This window comes from Budorcas taxicolor, chromosome 11 (assembly GCF_023091745.1).
Source record: "Budorcas taxicolor isolate Tak-1 chromosome 11, Takin1.1, whole genome shotgun sequence".
NCBI lineage: Eukaryota > Metazoa > Chordata > Mammalia > Artiodactyla > Bovidae > Budorcas > Budorcas taxicolor.
Window position 1 is genome coordinate 32,028,029 of NC_068920.1, and position 17,031 is coordinate 32,045,059.

Consider the following 17,031-nt stretch of genomic DNA (forward strand, 5'->3'; position numbering starts at 1 on the left):
GACTGTCCATGGAATTCTCTAGACTAGAATACTGGAGTAGGTAGCCTTTCCCTTCTCCAGGGGATCTTCCCAACCCAGGAATCAAACCGGGGTCTCCTGCATTGCATGTGGATTCTTTACCAACTAAGCTATCAGGGACACCCTATATGCAGAGTACATCATGCGAAATGCCAGGCTGGATAAAGCACAAGCTGGAATTAAGATTGCCAGGAGAAATATCAATATCTACAAATATGCAGATGATACCACCCTTACAGCGGAAAGGGAAGAGGAACTGAGGTGTTTCTTGATGAAAGTGAAGAGGAGAGTGAAAAAGTAAGCTTAAAGCTCAACATTCAGAAAACCAAGATCATGGCATGCAGTCCCATCATTTCATGGCAAAAAAATGAGGCAACGTTGGAAACAGTGAGAGACTTTATTTTGGGGGGCTCCAAAATCACTGCAGATGGTGACTGCAGCCATGAAATTTAAAGATATTTGCTGCTTGGAAGAAAAGCTATGACCAACCTAGACAGCATATTCAAAAGCAGAGACATTACTTTGCCAACAAAGGTCTCTCTCGTCAAGGCTGTGGTTTTTCCAGTAGTCAGGTAAGGATGTGAGAATTGGACTGTAAAGAAGGCCGATCACCATACAATTGATGCTCTTGAACTGTGGTGTTGTAGAAGACTCTTGAGAGTTCCTTGGACTGCAAGGAGATCAAACCAGTCCATCCTAAAGGAAGTCAGTCCTGAATACTCATTGGAAGGACTGATGCTGAAGCTGAAGCTCCAATGCTTTGGCCACCTGATACAAAGAACTCACTCATTGGAAAAGACCCTGATGCCGGGCAAGATTGAAGGCAAGAGGAGAAGGGGATGACAGAAGATGAGATGGTTGGATGGCATCACCAACTCAATGGACGTGAGTTTGAGCAAGCTCCGAGAGTTGGTGATGGACAGGGAAGCCTGCTGTGCTGCAGTCCATGGGGTTGCAAGGAGTCACATACGACTGAGCGGCTGAACTGAACTTTTGTATTTCTTTGTATATGCATTTTGCTGGGGAAAGTGTATATAAAATTGATCAATTTACATGTGACCCACACAAATGTCTTTTAAAAGTACTAGTTTAGAAACCATGCTATAATCTCTAGTCCATGAGGACTAATAATCCAACAGTCTTAGCAGATCCAATGACATCATAAAAATGCTCATCTTTTTCCTGGCAGTTACCAGTCTGGGTCAGATAAGGCAGTTTACTTGCTTATGCTCACTTTCAGTGTCTGCATGTTTCTTATTGTGATCCAATAACAAGCATGTCACAAACCAACACTGGCTCACAGAAGACATAAAGTATCATTGGTGTGGGTGGACTTGTATTCTGACAACTACCCTGGTGCCAGAAAAATAGCAGGATTGAAAAAATAGGCCTTGGAGATTCCATTTTTAATAACATGGTTGGCCTGGTTTTAAGGCTTATTTATCCAGTGAAAGCAAATAAAAATAATAGGCAAAGTATAAAAAGCTTCCATAAGTACAGTACCAAGAGAATAAATGTTTAGGCCAAAATATAAATGTGGGCAATATTTCAGAGGGAGAAGTTGTTTTTACCCTTAGGGCATTAGGCAAATCTGGGGACAATCTTCCCTTTGATTTGCTCAACCTTATGAGCTGTAATAGGAAGTGTAACCCAGAGCTTGTTCATGTGGGGAGCATAGGTGACATCCCCTCCTTGAAAATCCAGAAACCAAGATTCATATCCTCGGAGGGATGTGGAGAATTTTGAAGCATGGAACCTGCTACTGGGAATAAAAATGGTGTTGGAAAATAGTCTGGAAGTTCCTCCAAGTTTGAACCTAGTGTTGCACTAGGACTCAAATTCCATTCCTAGGTATTTACCTTGGAGAAATGAAAATGGCAGTCTACACGATCATGTTTGTAGCTGACATTCACAGCAGCATTAATCATGATAGCCAAACAGCAGAAAAAACTCAAATCTCCATCCCTTCATGAATGAATTAGTAAGAGCGGTACAAACACGCATTGGAAAATTACTTGAAAATGAAAAGAAGGAAGTACAGTTATCTAATACATGGATGCCTAGTGTGGGTGAATTTTGAATACATTATGCTCTGCAAAAGAAAACAAGAATAAAAGATCCTATTAATTGTTGGATTTTATTTATAGGCTTTATAAGCAAATTCCTTTAGATAGAAATTAGCTTAGTGTTTGTTTAGAGATGAGGGAAATGTTGAAGGGAAATAGGGGCTGACTGCCCAGGAATAAATTGGTACATCAACGCTTGCATGCACGCTCAGTTCCTCATTCATGTCCACCTCTTTCGGGCCCCTTGGACTGTAGCCTGCCAAGCTCCTCTGTCCATGGAATGTTCCAGGCAAGCATACTGGAGTGAGTTGCCATTTCCTTCTCTAGGGGATCTTCCGAACCCAGGGACTGAACACATGTCTCCTGATTCTCTTGCACTGCAGGCAGATTCTTTACCACTGAGCCACGTGGGAAGTTGGTACCTGGATAACAATATTCTAAAAACACTTCTGGGTGATGAAAACCTTTCAAAATTGATTGTGGCAATGGTCAGACCTCTCTGTGAATACGCTATAATTGATTCTTTCCAGTGGGTGAATTATATTTCAATATTGTTGGAACGATCCCCTGGAGAAAGGAATGGCTACCCACTTCAGTATTCTGGCCTGGAGAATTTCATGGGCTGTATAGTCCATAGAGTCACAAAGAGTCGGACACGACTGAACGACTTTCACTTAAAGTTGTTCTAACAAAAGCTATGTTGTAGTTGCTCAGTCACCTAGTCGTGTCCGACTCTACATGACCCTGTGGATTGCAGTATGCCAGGCCTCCTTGTCCCTCACCATTTCCTGGAGTTTGCCCAAGTTCAAGTCCATTGCATCAGTGATGCCATTCAGTCATCTCATCCTTTGAGACCCTCTTCTCCTTCTGCCCTCAATCTTTCCCAACATCAGGGACTTTTCCAATGAGTTGGTTGTTCACATAAGGTGACCAAAATACTGGAGCTTCAGCTTCAGCATCAATCCTTCCAATGAGTATTCAGAGTTGACTTCCTTTAAGATTGACTTTATGTTTGTTCTTTGCTGCCCAAGGGACTCAAAGCAGTCTTCTGCAGCACCACAGTTCGAAAGCATCAATCCTCTGGCGCTCTGCCTTCTTTATGGTCCAGCTCTCACAACTATACCTGACCACTGAGAAGACCATAGATTGACTATACAGACCTTTGTTGGCAGAATGATGTCTCTGCTTTTCAATACACTGTCTAGGACTGTCATAGCTTTCCAGCCGAGAAGTAATTGTATTCTGACTTTATGGATGCAGTCACTATCAGCAGTGATTCTTGAGCCCAAGAAGAGGAAATCTTTCTATGGAAAGCTCTTAAAAAGATGGGAGTACCGACCACCTCATCTGTCTCTTGAGAAACCTGTCTGCGGGTCAAGAAGCAACAATTAGAACACTGTGTAGAACAACAGAGTGGCTCAGGATTGAGAGAGTGTGACAAGGTGACAACAGAGCTTTCCACAGTTTGTCTTGATCCACACAGTCAAAGGCTTTAGTGTAGTAGATGAAACAGAGGTAGATGTTTTTCTGAAATTCCCTTGTTTACTCTGTGATCCAGCAAATGTTGGCATTTGATGTCTGGTTCCTTTGCCTTTTCTAAACCCAGCTTGGACATCTGGAAGTTCTTGGTTCACATTATTCTGAGGCCTAGCATGCAAGATTTTAAACAGGACCTTACTAGCCTGGGTTGTTGTTCAGTTGCTCAGTCGTGTCTGATTCTTTGTGACCCCTTGGATTGAAACATGCTAGCCTTCCCTGTCCTTACCATCTCCCGGAGCTTGCACAAACTCATATCCATCGAGTCGGTGATGCTATCCAACCATCTCATCCTCTGTCATCCCCTTCTCCTCCTGACTTCAAGTTGCCCAGCATCAGGGTCTTTTCTAATGCGTCAGCTCTTTGCATCAGGTGGCCAAAGTATTGGAGCTTCAGCTTCAGCATCAGTCCTTCCAATGTATATTCAGGGTTGATTTCCTTTAAGATTGACTGGTTTAACCTCCTTACAGTCTGAGAGACTCTCAAGAATCTTCTCCAACACCACAATTTGAGAGCATCAGTTCTTTGGCACTCAGCCTTCTTTATGGTCCAACTTTCACACACTACATGATTACTGGAAAAACCATAGCTTTGACTAGACAGACCTTTGTTGGCAAAGTAATGTCTCTGCTTTTGGAGATGCTGCCTAGGTTGGTCATAGCTTTTCTTCCAAGAAGCAAGCATCTTTTAATTTCATGGCTGCAGTCACCATCTGCAGTGATTTTAGAGCCCAAGAAAATAACGTCTGTCACTGTTTCCGTTGTTTCCCCATCTATTGGCCATGAAGTGATAGGACCACATGCCATGATCTTAGTTTTTTGAATGTTGAGTTTTAAATCAGCTTTTTAACTCTTCTTTCACCTTCATCACACGGCTGTTTAGTTCCTCTTCGCTTTCTGCAATAAGGGCGGTATCATCTGCATATCTGAGGTTATTGATATTTCTCCCGTCAATCTTGATTCCAGCTTGTGCTTCATTCAGCTTGGAATTTCGCATGATGTACTCTGCATATAAGTTAAATAAACAGGGTGACAATATGCAGCCTTGATGTACTCCTTTCCTGATTTGGAACCAGTCTGTTGCTCCATGTCCAGTTCTAACTGTTGCTTTTTGGCCTGCATACAGGTTTTGCAGGAGGCAAGTAAGGTGGTCTGGTATTCCCATCTCTTTGAGAATTTTCCACAGTTTCTTGTGGTCCACACAGTCAAAGGTTTTAGCGTTGTTAATCAACCAGAAGTAGATGTTTATCTGAAATTCTCTTGCTTTGTCTATGATCCAATGGATGTTGGCACTTTGACCTCTGGTTCCTCGGCCTTTTCCAAATCCAGCCTGAACATCTGCATGGGAGATGAGTGCAACTGTCCGATGGTTTGAACATTCTTTAGTACTGCCCTTCTTGGAAAGTGGGATGAGAACTGACCTCTTCCAGTCCTCTGGCCATGGCTGGGTCTTCCAGATTTGCTGACATATTGAGCAACACTTTGAGAGCATCATCCTTTAGGGATATGAATAGCTCTACTGGAATTCCATTACATCCACTAGCTTTATTGACAGCAGTGCTTCCTAAGGCCTGCTTGGCTTCACATTCCAGAATGTCTGGCTCTGGGTGACTGACCACATCATCATGGATATCCAGTTCTTTTTTGTACAGTTCTTCCGTGTATTCTTTTCATCTCTTTTTGATCTCTTCTGCTTCTACTAACTCTCAGCCATTTCTCTCTTTTATTGTGCCCATATTTGGGAAAAACGTTCCCTTGATATTTCCAATTTTTCTGAAGAGATCTCTAGTCTTTCCCCTTCTGCTGTTTTCCTCTATTTTTAAGCACTGTTCATTGAAGAAGGCCTGCTTGTCTCTCCTTGTTATTCTTTGGGACTCTGCATTTAGTTGGGTATATCTTCCCCTTTCTCCCTTTGTTTTCACCTCTTTCTTCAACTGTTTGTAAAGACTCCTCAGATAACCATTTGCCTTCTTGCTTTTCTTTTCCCTTGGGGTGGTTTTGTTCACTGCTCCTGAACAGTATTACAGACCTCCATCCATAGTTCTTCAGGCACACTGTTTACTAGATCTAATCCTTTGAATCTATTCATCACCTCCACTGCATACTTAAAGGGGATTTGATTTAAGTCACATGTGACTGTCCTAGTGGTTTTCCCCACTTTCTGTGGCTTAAGCCTGAATTTTGCTATAAGAAGCTGATTATCTGGCCCATAATCAGCTCCAGGTCTTGTTTTTGCTGACTGTATACAGCTTCTCCGTCTGCAACTACAAGGAATATAATCTGATTTCAGTTTGACCATTTGGTGATGTCCATGTATAAAGTCGTCTCTTGTGTTGTTGAAGAAAAGGTGTTTGCTACGACCAGTGAATTCTCTTGGTAGAATTCAGTTAGCCTTTGCCCTGGTTGCTTTTCTACTCCAAGGCCAAACCTGCCTGTTACTCCAGGTGACCCTTGACTTCCTACTTTTGCATTCAAATGCCCAATGATGAATACATTTGTTTTGGTGTTAGTTCTAAGGATGTCTTCTAAGTCTTTATAAAACTGATCAACGTCAGCTTCTTCAGCATCAACAGTAGGGGCATAGACTTGGACTATCATGATGTTAAATGGCTTGCCTTGGAAACGAACTGAGATCTATCTGTCATTTTTGAGGTTGCTCCCAAGTACTGCATTTCGGACTCTTGTTGATAATGAGAACTACTCTATGGGATTCTTTTCCGCAGTAGTAGACATAATGGTCATTTGAATTAAATTTGCCCTTTCCCATCCATTTAAGTTCACTGATTCCTAAGATGTTTATGTTTATTCTTACCATCTCCTGCTTGACCATGTCCAATTTACCTTGATTCATAGACCTGATATTCCAGGTTCCTATGCAATACTGTTCTTTGCAGCATCATGTTTTATTTTCATCCCCTGACATATCCACAACTGAGCATCACTTCTGCTTTGGCCCAGCCACTTCATTCTTTCTGGGGCTATTAGTAGTTCTCCCCTCTTCCCCTGTAGTATATTGGACACCTTCCAACCAGGCAGACTCATCTTTCATTGTCATACCTTTTGGCTTTTAATACAGTTTCTGAGCTTCTCATGGCAGTACACTGGGGTGGCTTGCCGTTCCCTCCTCCAGGGGATCACGTTTTGTCAGAACTCTCCACAGTGACCCATCCATCTCGGGTGGCCGCACACAGCATGGCTCATGGCTTCACTTCAAGCCCCTCTGCCACACCAAGTGCTATGGCTCATGATAAATGAAGCACTGATGCCTGAACCACCATGGCAACTGTACAGAAAGTCATGAAAAAACTCAGAGAAGTATGCATGCTGGTATAAAAACAAAACTGGAAAAAAAAAACAGGTAAATATTTCCAAAAGGAAAGTGTTTATCAGGCAATAGGGAATGAACAAGTGAGCAGTATTAACCTCGCTGTCCTGTGTAGGCAGAGCTGATCTAGCAGATAACACTACAGAAGCAGCGGGGATAATAGGATCCCAGAGGGCAGGGGAAGAGGTGACAGCAAGGCAGGAACAGGGACCAAATTTCTGAATTAACCAACAATGTCAGGATAGAAGCAGGATATTCTAACTGTAAGGGGTTTATGGAAATGGTTAATAGATGGTGATGTTTCTAGAGGCAAGGTAGATGGACAGGGAGCAAGAATGTTGCTTAGTATTATATCAATAGACCAAAATGAATGAGTTGAAGGCTGAGGTCAGCTGCCTAATAGAAAGTTCCCATCCCTTTTGTAGTTTCCAGACCTGAGCCAGTTCTCACACCCAGAGCTCACTTGCTGAAGAGAACCTAAGCACCCTGAGGACATACCCTGCAATACGGAGCAGTTGTGTTCAACAGTAATTCCCCACATCATTCCATGTGGGTTCCAATGGCCATTGTTCTTATTTCACTCGCTGATGAAAGGGAAAATCTAGATCCTTCTAGGTCTATGGATACAAGTCAGATTTGACCCTGATACCTGCCTGCAATCATGAATCCCCAGTATAAGTGAGGCATATGGGGAACAGAAAATAATGAGCATCCTGTCTTAGGGCCATATATATCTCACGGATTCTCTGAATCTATACATCCTCTTGGTGCCAATTTCTCCACCTAGAGTCACTGGTATAGAGGATTTCAGTGTTGGCAAGAACCCACATGTTGATTTGTGTGTGTGTGGAGTAAAAAAAAAACTTTTAATAAGAAAGGTTTAGTGGAAGACCCTGAAAAAGCCTTCAAAGCTCAGCCAAGACAGAGTATTAAAAGCAATACTGTGTCCTGGGGATAATGAAAGAAGTTAATGTCATCCTCAAAGACTTACAGGATGCAAGTGTGGTGTTCACTTCATATCCAGTTAATTCTCCACTGTGGTTCTTGCAGAAACTGGCACAATAGTTGCCAGTGATAATGAGACAACTCTCACTCTCAGCCTGGCTACTTTCTTTCCATTTCCTACCTTTATGTTTCTACCTACAAAGTTCTCTCTTTTAATTCCAAATAACCTGGAATATTGCACTAGTATTTTTGGAACATAATTTTGATCTGGATACCTGTGGAGTGAGACCCAAAACCCTGGACTTGAACTCTCTATTTATTTTGGTCTCTGCATTCCTAGCCTTAGTTCTGTGAGAAGCCATGTGGTCACATGATCCCAAAGTCATCCTGTGCTTGGCAGATCTAAGGTGCTCCCAGTGTTCCCTCCTCTGGTAGCAATACCTCTGTATAATACTCACTTTTGGAACATAAGCTGAACTAGTGACTCTCTGGTAACAATTAGGATATTAATAAATGTACATTTTGGGATCACAGGGAAAATAGATATGAGGGACCCGTGATCAGCTGTGTCAGAACTGGCTGTGCAGGCCAGGCTGGGAAAGCAGATATTCCAGAAGGAGGATAAGTGACCTCATCCCTGTCCTACCTGAGATGTTCCTCCTCTAGGTCTCAGCCTCCACAGGCCCTGCCCTCAGACAGGAGGACGAGGAATAGAGACCACCAGGAGAGATTCTCATCCTGTCTGGAATGTGAAGAAAACTGTCTGTAAAGAGGACTGGAAAGAAAGTGAAGAGACAAACGCCCCCAAACAGATGCCTGGTGACCAAACCCTCCCCTGTCAGACCCCACGGCTGGGAAGACGAGGAGGGTAACATCTCCAGGCTCCCTGTGCTGCCCCCACCCCAGCCCAGCTCTCCCTTCCTCCAGCTCACAGTAATGTCCCAGGAGCCAAGGGTGACACTGTAAATACATCTCTGCTCATCTCACAACACACCATCATGAACACACACTCCTGGGAATCCTGTTCTCCCGATATGTATTAATGTGTGCAGCCGAACCCATTAACGCTGGTCTCACAGGAAGGAAGCTGGTGTGTGTCTCCCAGGACAGTGAGGCAGGGAGCTCCAGGGCTGCTAGGGGGGCCCTGCAGGGCTGCGTGGGCTTCCCTGGTGGCTCAGGTGATAGAGAGACGACTCCTCAAGGCAGGAGACTCAAGTTTGATCCCAGGGTTGGGAAGATCCCCTGGAGAAGGACATGGCAACCCACACCAGTATTCTTGCCTTGAGAATCCCATGGACAGAGGAGACTGGAGGGCTACAGTTCACAGGATTTCAAAGAGTCAGACACGACTGAGCGGCTGACACTTTAATCTTAGGGCAGCCCTGCAGCATGAGGTTGTCCAGGCATCCAGGTCCCCATGACCTTTCCTCTCTGCTCTCCCTGGGACGTTGCCCTTGTTGGCATGGACCGAGGAACCCAAGACCACGTTCATGGTTTGGGAGCAAACAGGGAAAGCAGGGAAGGAGGAAAAGTTTCTTCCCTTGAAGATCAAAATTCAAAAATTTACATCTGCTTCATCATATTAGCCAGAAATTAACCACGAAGAGAAGTAGTCTCAGAAAGATTGGAGAATGAGTATATTTTAAATCTGGATGACTTTGTCTAGAAAAAAATTCTATTATTATGGAAGATGGAGGATTATTCCTATACTTAAATGTTTAAAATCAGCAGTGGAGAATCACTATTATCAATATCTTAAACTGAATTAGATTTGTATTCTAAAAATAGAATAGTCTCAGAGTATATTGCTAATTGATAACAAAGTTGACATAGAATGTATGGAAAATACCATCTTACATAATGGACTCTCCTTAGAATACTATCTAAACTGTAACACTTACCTTGTCCAGGGAGGGAATGTAGAAAGATTTTGGATGGGATGGAGGAGGAAATTTACTTTTCACTGTAACCCTTTATGTCATATGAACTTTTTAGACTTTATGTACGTATTAGTGGAAGAAAACCCCACACTGATTGGCTCATCATTTGTTATGCTGTTACTATATGTCAGGCTCGTTACTGGGTCTCAGTGAGTGACACACCAAGGGATGCACAGCAGGGTGGAATGAGATGTAAATGCAACACAGTCTATAGTTGTTGGGAAACAGCTTCCAGGAGGGAGGGAACTGATGGAGAACCTCCTGTGTGCCAGGCGTGGAGCCCCCTGCTGGGGACAGGAAGAAAACTGAGGTCTATGTTCTGGTGATCTCCTGAAAGATGATGCTGTGAAAGTGCTGCACTCAATATGCCAGCAAATTTGGAAAACTCAGCAGTGGCCACAGGACTGGAAAAGGTCAGTTTTCATTCCAATCCCAAAGAAAGGCAATGCCAAAGAATGCTCAAACTACCGCACAACTGCACTCATCTCACACGCTAGTAGTGTAATGCTCAAATTCTCCAAGCCAGGCTTCAACAATATGTGAACCGTGAACTTCCTGATGTTCAAGCTGGTTTTAGAAAAGGCAGAGGAACCAGAGATCAAATTGCCAACATCTGCTGGATCATCGAAAAAGCAAGAGAGTTCCAGAAAAACATCTATTTCTGCTTTATTGACTATGCCAAAGCCTTTGACTACATGGATCACAATAAACTGTGGAAAATTCTGAGAGAGATGGGAATACCAGACCACCTAACCTGTCTCTTGAGAAATCTGTATGCAGGTCAGGAAGCAACAGTTAGAACTGGACATGGAACAACAGACTGGTCCTAAATAGGAAAAGGAGTCCGTCAAAGCTGTATATTGTCACCCTGCTTATTTAATTTATATGCAGAGTACATCATGAGAAACGCTGGACTGGAAGAAACACAAGCTGGAATCAAGATTGCCGGGAGAAATATCAATAACCTCAGATATGCAGATGACACCACCCTTATGGTACAAAGTGAAGAGGAACTAAAAAGCCTCTTGATGAAAGTAAAAGAGGAGAGTGAAAAAGTTGGCTTAAAGATCAACATTCAGAATACGAAGATCATGGCATCCGATCCCATCACTTCATGGGAAATAGATGGGGAAAAGGTGGAAACAGTGTCAGACTTTATTTTTGGGGGCTCCAAAATCACTGCAGATGGTGACTGCAGCCATGAAATTAAAAGACGTTTACTCCTTGGAAGAAAAGTTATGACCAACCTAGATAGCATATTGAAAAGCAGAGACATTACTTTGCCTACTAAGATCCGCCTAGTCAAGGCTATGGTTTTTCCTGTGGTCATGTATGGACGTGAGAGTTGGACTGTGAAGAAGGCTGAGCACCGAAGAATTGATGCTTTTGAACTGCGGTGTTGGAGAAGACTCTTGAGAGTCCCTTGGACTGCAAGGAGATCCAACCAGTCCATTCTGAAGGAGATCAGCCCTGGGATTTCTTTGGAAGGAATGATGCTAAAGCTGAAACTCTAGTACTATGGCCACCTCATGCGAAGAGTTGACTCATTGGAAAAGACTCTGATGCTGTGAGGGATTGGGGGCAGGAGGAGAAGGGGACGACAGAGGATGAGATGGCTGGATGGCATCACGGACTTGATCAACATGAGTCTGAGTGAACTCCAGGAGTTGGTGATGGACAGGGAGGCCTGGCGTGCTGCGATTCATGGGGTCACAAAGAGTCGGACACGACTGAGCGATTGAACTGAACTGAACTGAACTGAACTGAGACTAGAAAAAACTCACCCAAAGTTTCCTTTTAGCAATGAGTTTTTGCCCATAGCGTATTCTCACTATGAGAACACAAGAAAAATGGGCAAAAACTCACTGCTAAAAGGAAATGATATAAACCTAATATATATATATATATATATATATATATAGGGTCTTTCCAGGTGGCACTAGTGGTAAAGAACCCACCTGGCAACCTAGAAGACATGGAGATGCAGGGTCGATCCCTGGGTCAGAAACAGTCCCTGGAGGAAGGCATCTGAACCCACCCCAGTATTGCTGCTGGCAGAATCCCATGGACAGAGGAGCCTGGCTGGCTACTGTTGATAGGGTAGCAAGGAGCAACACGACTGAAGCAACTTTGCATGCACGCACATTGCTTTTTATATTTTGATGTTTTTCCCCCTGTATGATCCTTAAGGTTGGTTACATCTTAATTGATTATTATAATCTTTAAATCCATAAAATAGCCTCTGTTTCATTAATATTTTTTTGCCTTGAATCTAATCCTGTTTGATAATAAGATCAAAATCTCAGACCTTTTTCATTTTAGATTTAGTTTATATATCTGCCCAGCTATACCTTAATTGTAAATGTAATGCTTTTAAAAAATGTATATTTAAAGCTTAATTTTAATTTGTCTAGTTCATATACTCAGGTAATTTGTTTAGAGCCTATAGTATCAGTAGCATGTTTCAAAGAGTTTCAAAGGTGGAAAATGCCTTTCTTTCTTTTTGAATACTGTCTATAATTGACATATCGGTGCATAGGGAATCCTTGGATCATGACCTTTCTTCAGAACTCTATATACTACTCTTGTACTCTGACCTTGAAACTGACCATCTGGAAAACCATCTTTTCCTCTCTGCTTTTTTGCGCTACTGTTAATGCTCGTGTGCATGTGCAGGCGGTGATGGTGGGAAATCACACTTTCTCTCAGGAGTTCTCACTGTGATGTCATTATCTCTAGATACCCTGAAAGAAGTTCTGGGTTGAAAAGTCAATCAGTCCTGCAATCAAAAATTGGGCAGAAGAACTTTCAGATATACTTCTTTTTTCAGAGAAAGGACTCAGAGAATTCAGTCGTAAAGGAGGGGGTTCTGACCCTAGAGACCTTCGTTCTTTCTCTGTAATGTGTCCTTAGGTTGTGAGCGTGGCTGTGACTTCTCAGAGTTCCTTGCTCTTTGTGTGTCATTCACACCAGGCAGGGACTCTGGGGAGGGAATCTAAGTCCAAACCACATGATAGTCTAAGAACTGAACCTAGACTAAAATACAGTCACAGCCAGAGGTCTCCAGATGGTAAAAAGATATTTCATATCTAACAGTGAGGTAAAAAGAACATTGGGAGAGTGTCTCAAAACATTCAAAGTATGAGCGAGGCATTTCCTCAAAAAATTAAAAATATAATTACCACATGGTAGCATTCCCACTCTCCAAAGAATTAAAGCAGAATCTCAAAGAGATCTTCGCACTCTCACGTTCATAGCAGCATTATTCACTGCAGATGGGATGTAGGAACAGCCCACACGCCCACCAATGGATGATGGAGAAACAGAACGCGGCACATGCAGACACTGGAATACCACCCAACCTGAAAAGGGAAGGAAACTGTGCCGCATCCTCTATCATGGATGAACCTCGAGGACATTAAGGTAAGTGAAAGAAGCCAGTCACAAAGAGACAAGTGATACATGATTCCATGCATATGAGGTCTCTCAAGTGGTCAAATCCATAGGGACAGAAAGTGGATTAGCGGTTGCCAGGTAAGAGAGGAGGGGGAAATGAGGAGCTGCTGTTTAATGGGTACAGAGTTTCAATTTTTCAACATGGAAAAGTTCTGGAAATTAATTGCATAGTTATTTAAATATACTTAACATTAATGATTAATGATTAACTGACTCATTGGAAAAGACCCTGATGCTGGGAAAGATTGAAGGCAGGAGGAGAAGGGGACGAGAGAGGATGAGGTGGCTGGACGGCATCACCGACTTGATGACTCTGAGTTTGAGCAAGCTTCGGGAGTTGGTGATGGACAGGGAAGCCTGGCGTGCTGCAGTCCTTTGGGTTGCAAGGAGTCAGACACGACTGAGTGACTAAACTGAACACTAATGAACTATACATTTAAAAATATAAAGATGGTAAATATCATGCGCTTTTACCACAATAAAAATTTTTTAGCTATTTAAAGAATACTGGGAGAATGAATCTCAAAGAGGTATCTGTGAGAGTGGAGAGAAACTGTGGTTTAGAACTAGATGTTTCAGACTTAGTTTAACAACAGGTGGAGGTATGGCCAAAGTACTCTATAATGAAGCACCAGGTGGGTTCAGCACTTCCTGGTATATATGCTTACAAGAACCAGTTTAGACTGCACAGCTCTGGTGTCTCCTGAATTGCTTTCTCTGATTCACTTGAACTTTCATGGTGCCCTGTCATCATCTAAAGTTACATGAGCCAGTGTAAGAGAACCTGACCTAGAGGTTGTGGTGTTAAAACTGCTTCTTGTTGGGAATTCCCTGGTGGTCCAGTGGGTCCATGCTTTCACTGCCATCAGCCTGGGTTCAATTCCTGGTCTTCCCGCAAGCCAAGTGGTGTGGCTAAAGAAAAAAAAAAAACAAGAAAGAATTGCTCACTGTCCTTTTGTTCTTTTCTGTAGGAAAATTGATGTTGCTGCTGCTGCTAAGTCGCTTCAGTCGTGTCCGACTCTGTCCGACACCCCACAGACGGCAGCCCATTGGGCTCCGCCATCCCTGGGATTCTCCAGGCAAGAACACTGGAGTGGGTTGCCATTTCCTTCTCCAATGCATGAAAGTGAAAAGTGAAAGTGAAGTCGCTCAGTAGTGTCTGAGTCAGTGACCCCATGGACTGCAGCCCATCAGGCTCCTCCGTCCATGCGAGTTTCCAGGCAAGAGTACTGGAGCGGGATGCCATTGCCTTCTCCGAGGAAAACTGATGACGGATCTGGAATATAAGACAAGTGAGTATCTGGAGGGGATAGTGGCTGAAGTTCGCAGCTTTCCTGTGAAGGTCCATTACTCAAGGTCAGCAATTCTGTTTTAAAAAGGAAGGTCTTCGTGTAACTAATGTATCCAAATTCTTTATCCTGATTTCAAAATCAGATTTGCCCAGCTATAGTGATCCCAGGCCTTATCACTTTCCCTCTCAAGTCTCATCGCACTGCCTGAGGCCTTGAATTTTCTATGTCCTTTACACTCTCTAGATATGGTTGCTAATAGTCTGAACACAAGGTCAAAAGCAGTCTTTGTCCTGGTCCCCTGCGGAGCCTCCCACCGTTGTCATGAAGGCCCCAGAACCCACGGGACAAATCTCATTTGTATCTTTTGTGAGGCCACACCTTTGTCTCCCTGGCCCCACAGTGAGGAGCATCCTGAATTCCCAGCCAGCCAATGGCTACCTCACAGTGTCTCCAGACGGGAAGAGTATGGTGTTCACTGGCTTGTGGATGGACAAACGCCAGCGTGGTCAGCGATTGGATCCAGAGCCCGGGGTGCTGGGCAGTCAGGGCTTCACTTGGGGCAGAGTGTACTGGGAAGTGGAAGTGGACAGGATCTGGTGGGAAGCAGAGGAGGAAGAAGAAACAATGAGATACAGGGCTGGAAGCAGAGGCATGTTCTGCAGTAGCAATCTTGGTGGATTTACACGCATCGCTGATGGGTATCCTTCTCCTGGATATAGAGAGGAGAATGAGGATCTGGAGGAAAAATGGTCTCAGGAAAATGGAATATGGCCAAAATTCTGCCTGGTGGGGGTGGCAAGAGAGTCAGTGGTGAGAAGGGGATTTCTCAGCTTCACCCCGAGGAGGGGTCTGGACTCTGCAGCTGTCCTCAGCTGGGGTGTCTATATGCAGCAGCCCGGGGCCCTTCCAGATCCTGTCCTACTGCCCCTGGCAGATTGGAGTCGCTCTGGATCATGATGGTGGGAAGGCAACCTTTACCAATGCCAGAACTCAGGAGTTCATCTATGAATTCTCATCTGCCTTCACCGGGAGAATTTTCTCTTTCCTATGGCTTAACTGCAGGAGGTCCAAATTTACACTGAGACCCTGAGGAAGACCTCCTGGCACAGCCCCAGGTTTTTTTCATTTAGCCTTTGTTCCTTTTCATCATTCCCAGCTCTCTGCCTCAGCTGGATCATCCCGCTAGGTTTCTGAAAGCACTCAGACGACTAGAACCTTCCGGCAGAGTTAGGAGTCTCCTGTCCTCGCTGCTTCGTCTCAATAATGAAGACGGTAATAGTTGATCTTCTTTCTCTAAGGGGAATGGTTGGAGTGTCTTTAGAGTACTTCCTAAAATGTGTGTTCACTATTAATTCCTTCTGTCACCTTTGATTTGGTTTTTCATTTGTTGTTGAGACAAACGTATGAGAATGAGTGACTTTACATAGAATTTCAGCCCCTGCCACAAATAGTAACTGATGACAACATCCATACCGATCTTTCTAAAGCACCTTTTCTGCCCCATAATTTCTCCTGTCATCCTTCTAGGCAGTTGAGGAAACGGTAAATATTTGGCAATTCATACCGGTTCCACATTTGATATGCTATGAGATTGGAGATGTCTGGTGTGCGAATTCCTTTATCTGCCATGTTCTGATAATTTTTGCAATAGGAAGGAGCAAGGGGAAGCCATGTGAGGTTCAGGTGTATGTGAGCTTTTGGAAATCATTTGGTTCTGAAATAAATTTTGTGTCAGCTGTGTTTTGAGATGGTACAGATACATACTTAGCTTAATATTAAATTAGCAGTCTTACCTAAAAGCAGCAGAAAACAAACTTGGCTAATTTTAGAACACAGGAAATTTGTCAAACATCACTGGGGCATCTGGAGTGCAAAGAGAGAGGGATACTTGGGCCTGCCTGCTTGCAAATTCTGGAGGCGAGTCCATATGACCCCCAGAGAGCTGGGAGCTGCAGGGAGAGGGGGAGGAGGTGGAAGAGTCAGCAGGACTTGAGAGGATCATAGGGATTGACAGCATATAAATAGAAGACCTGCATAAATCCACACCAATGGAGAGTGGATATGATCTGGTAGGGAACAGAGGATGAAGAAATGATTATTATAGGTGGGAGTGGAGCCAGAGGTGTGTTTGGCAGTAGCTATTCCAGTGGATTCACAGACCCAACTGATGAGTATAGTTCTCCTGGACAGAGAAATGAGAATGAAGAGTTGAGGATAGGCCCCAGTTCTTCACAGAACTAACTCCTAAATCAAAATCTGGCATAAGTGCACCAGATTGCCAGAGTATAGGATGCCTGCCTGTGCCTCAGCAACAACAACAAAAGGTTAGGGAAGTATGTTTTCAGCTTCTGTAATAAGACATGGTCTCATCAAGACTCATGTAATCCAGCATTCTCAAGGCATGGGAGCAGAGGCGAGGTGCCAAAGAACTTCCTATACCTAAACTCCTGGACT

General features: G+C 43.6%; 1 pseudogene; it reads left to right on the forward strand.

Annotated features, from left to right (window-relative positions):
- Nucleotides 1-12,007: 12,007 nt before the first annotated feature.
- LOC128055591 (tripartite motif-containing protein 26-like) lies at nt 12,008-15,667 on the forward strand (annotated as a pseudogene).
- Nucleotides 15,668-17,031: the final 1,364 nt, after the last annotated feature.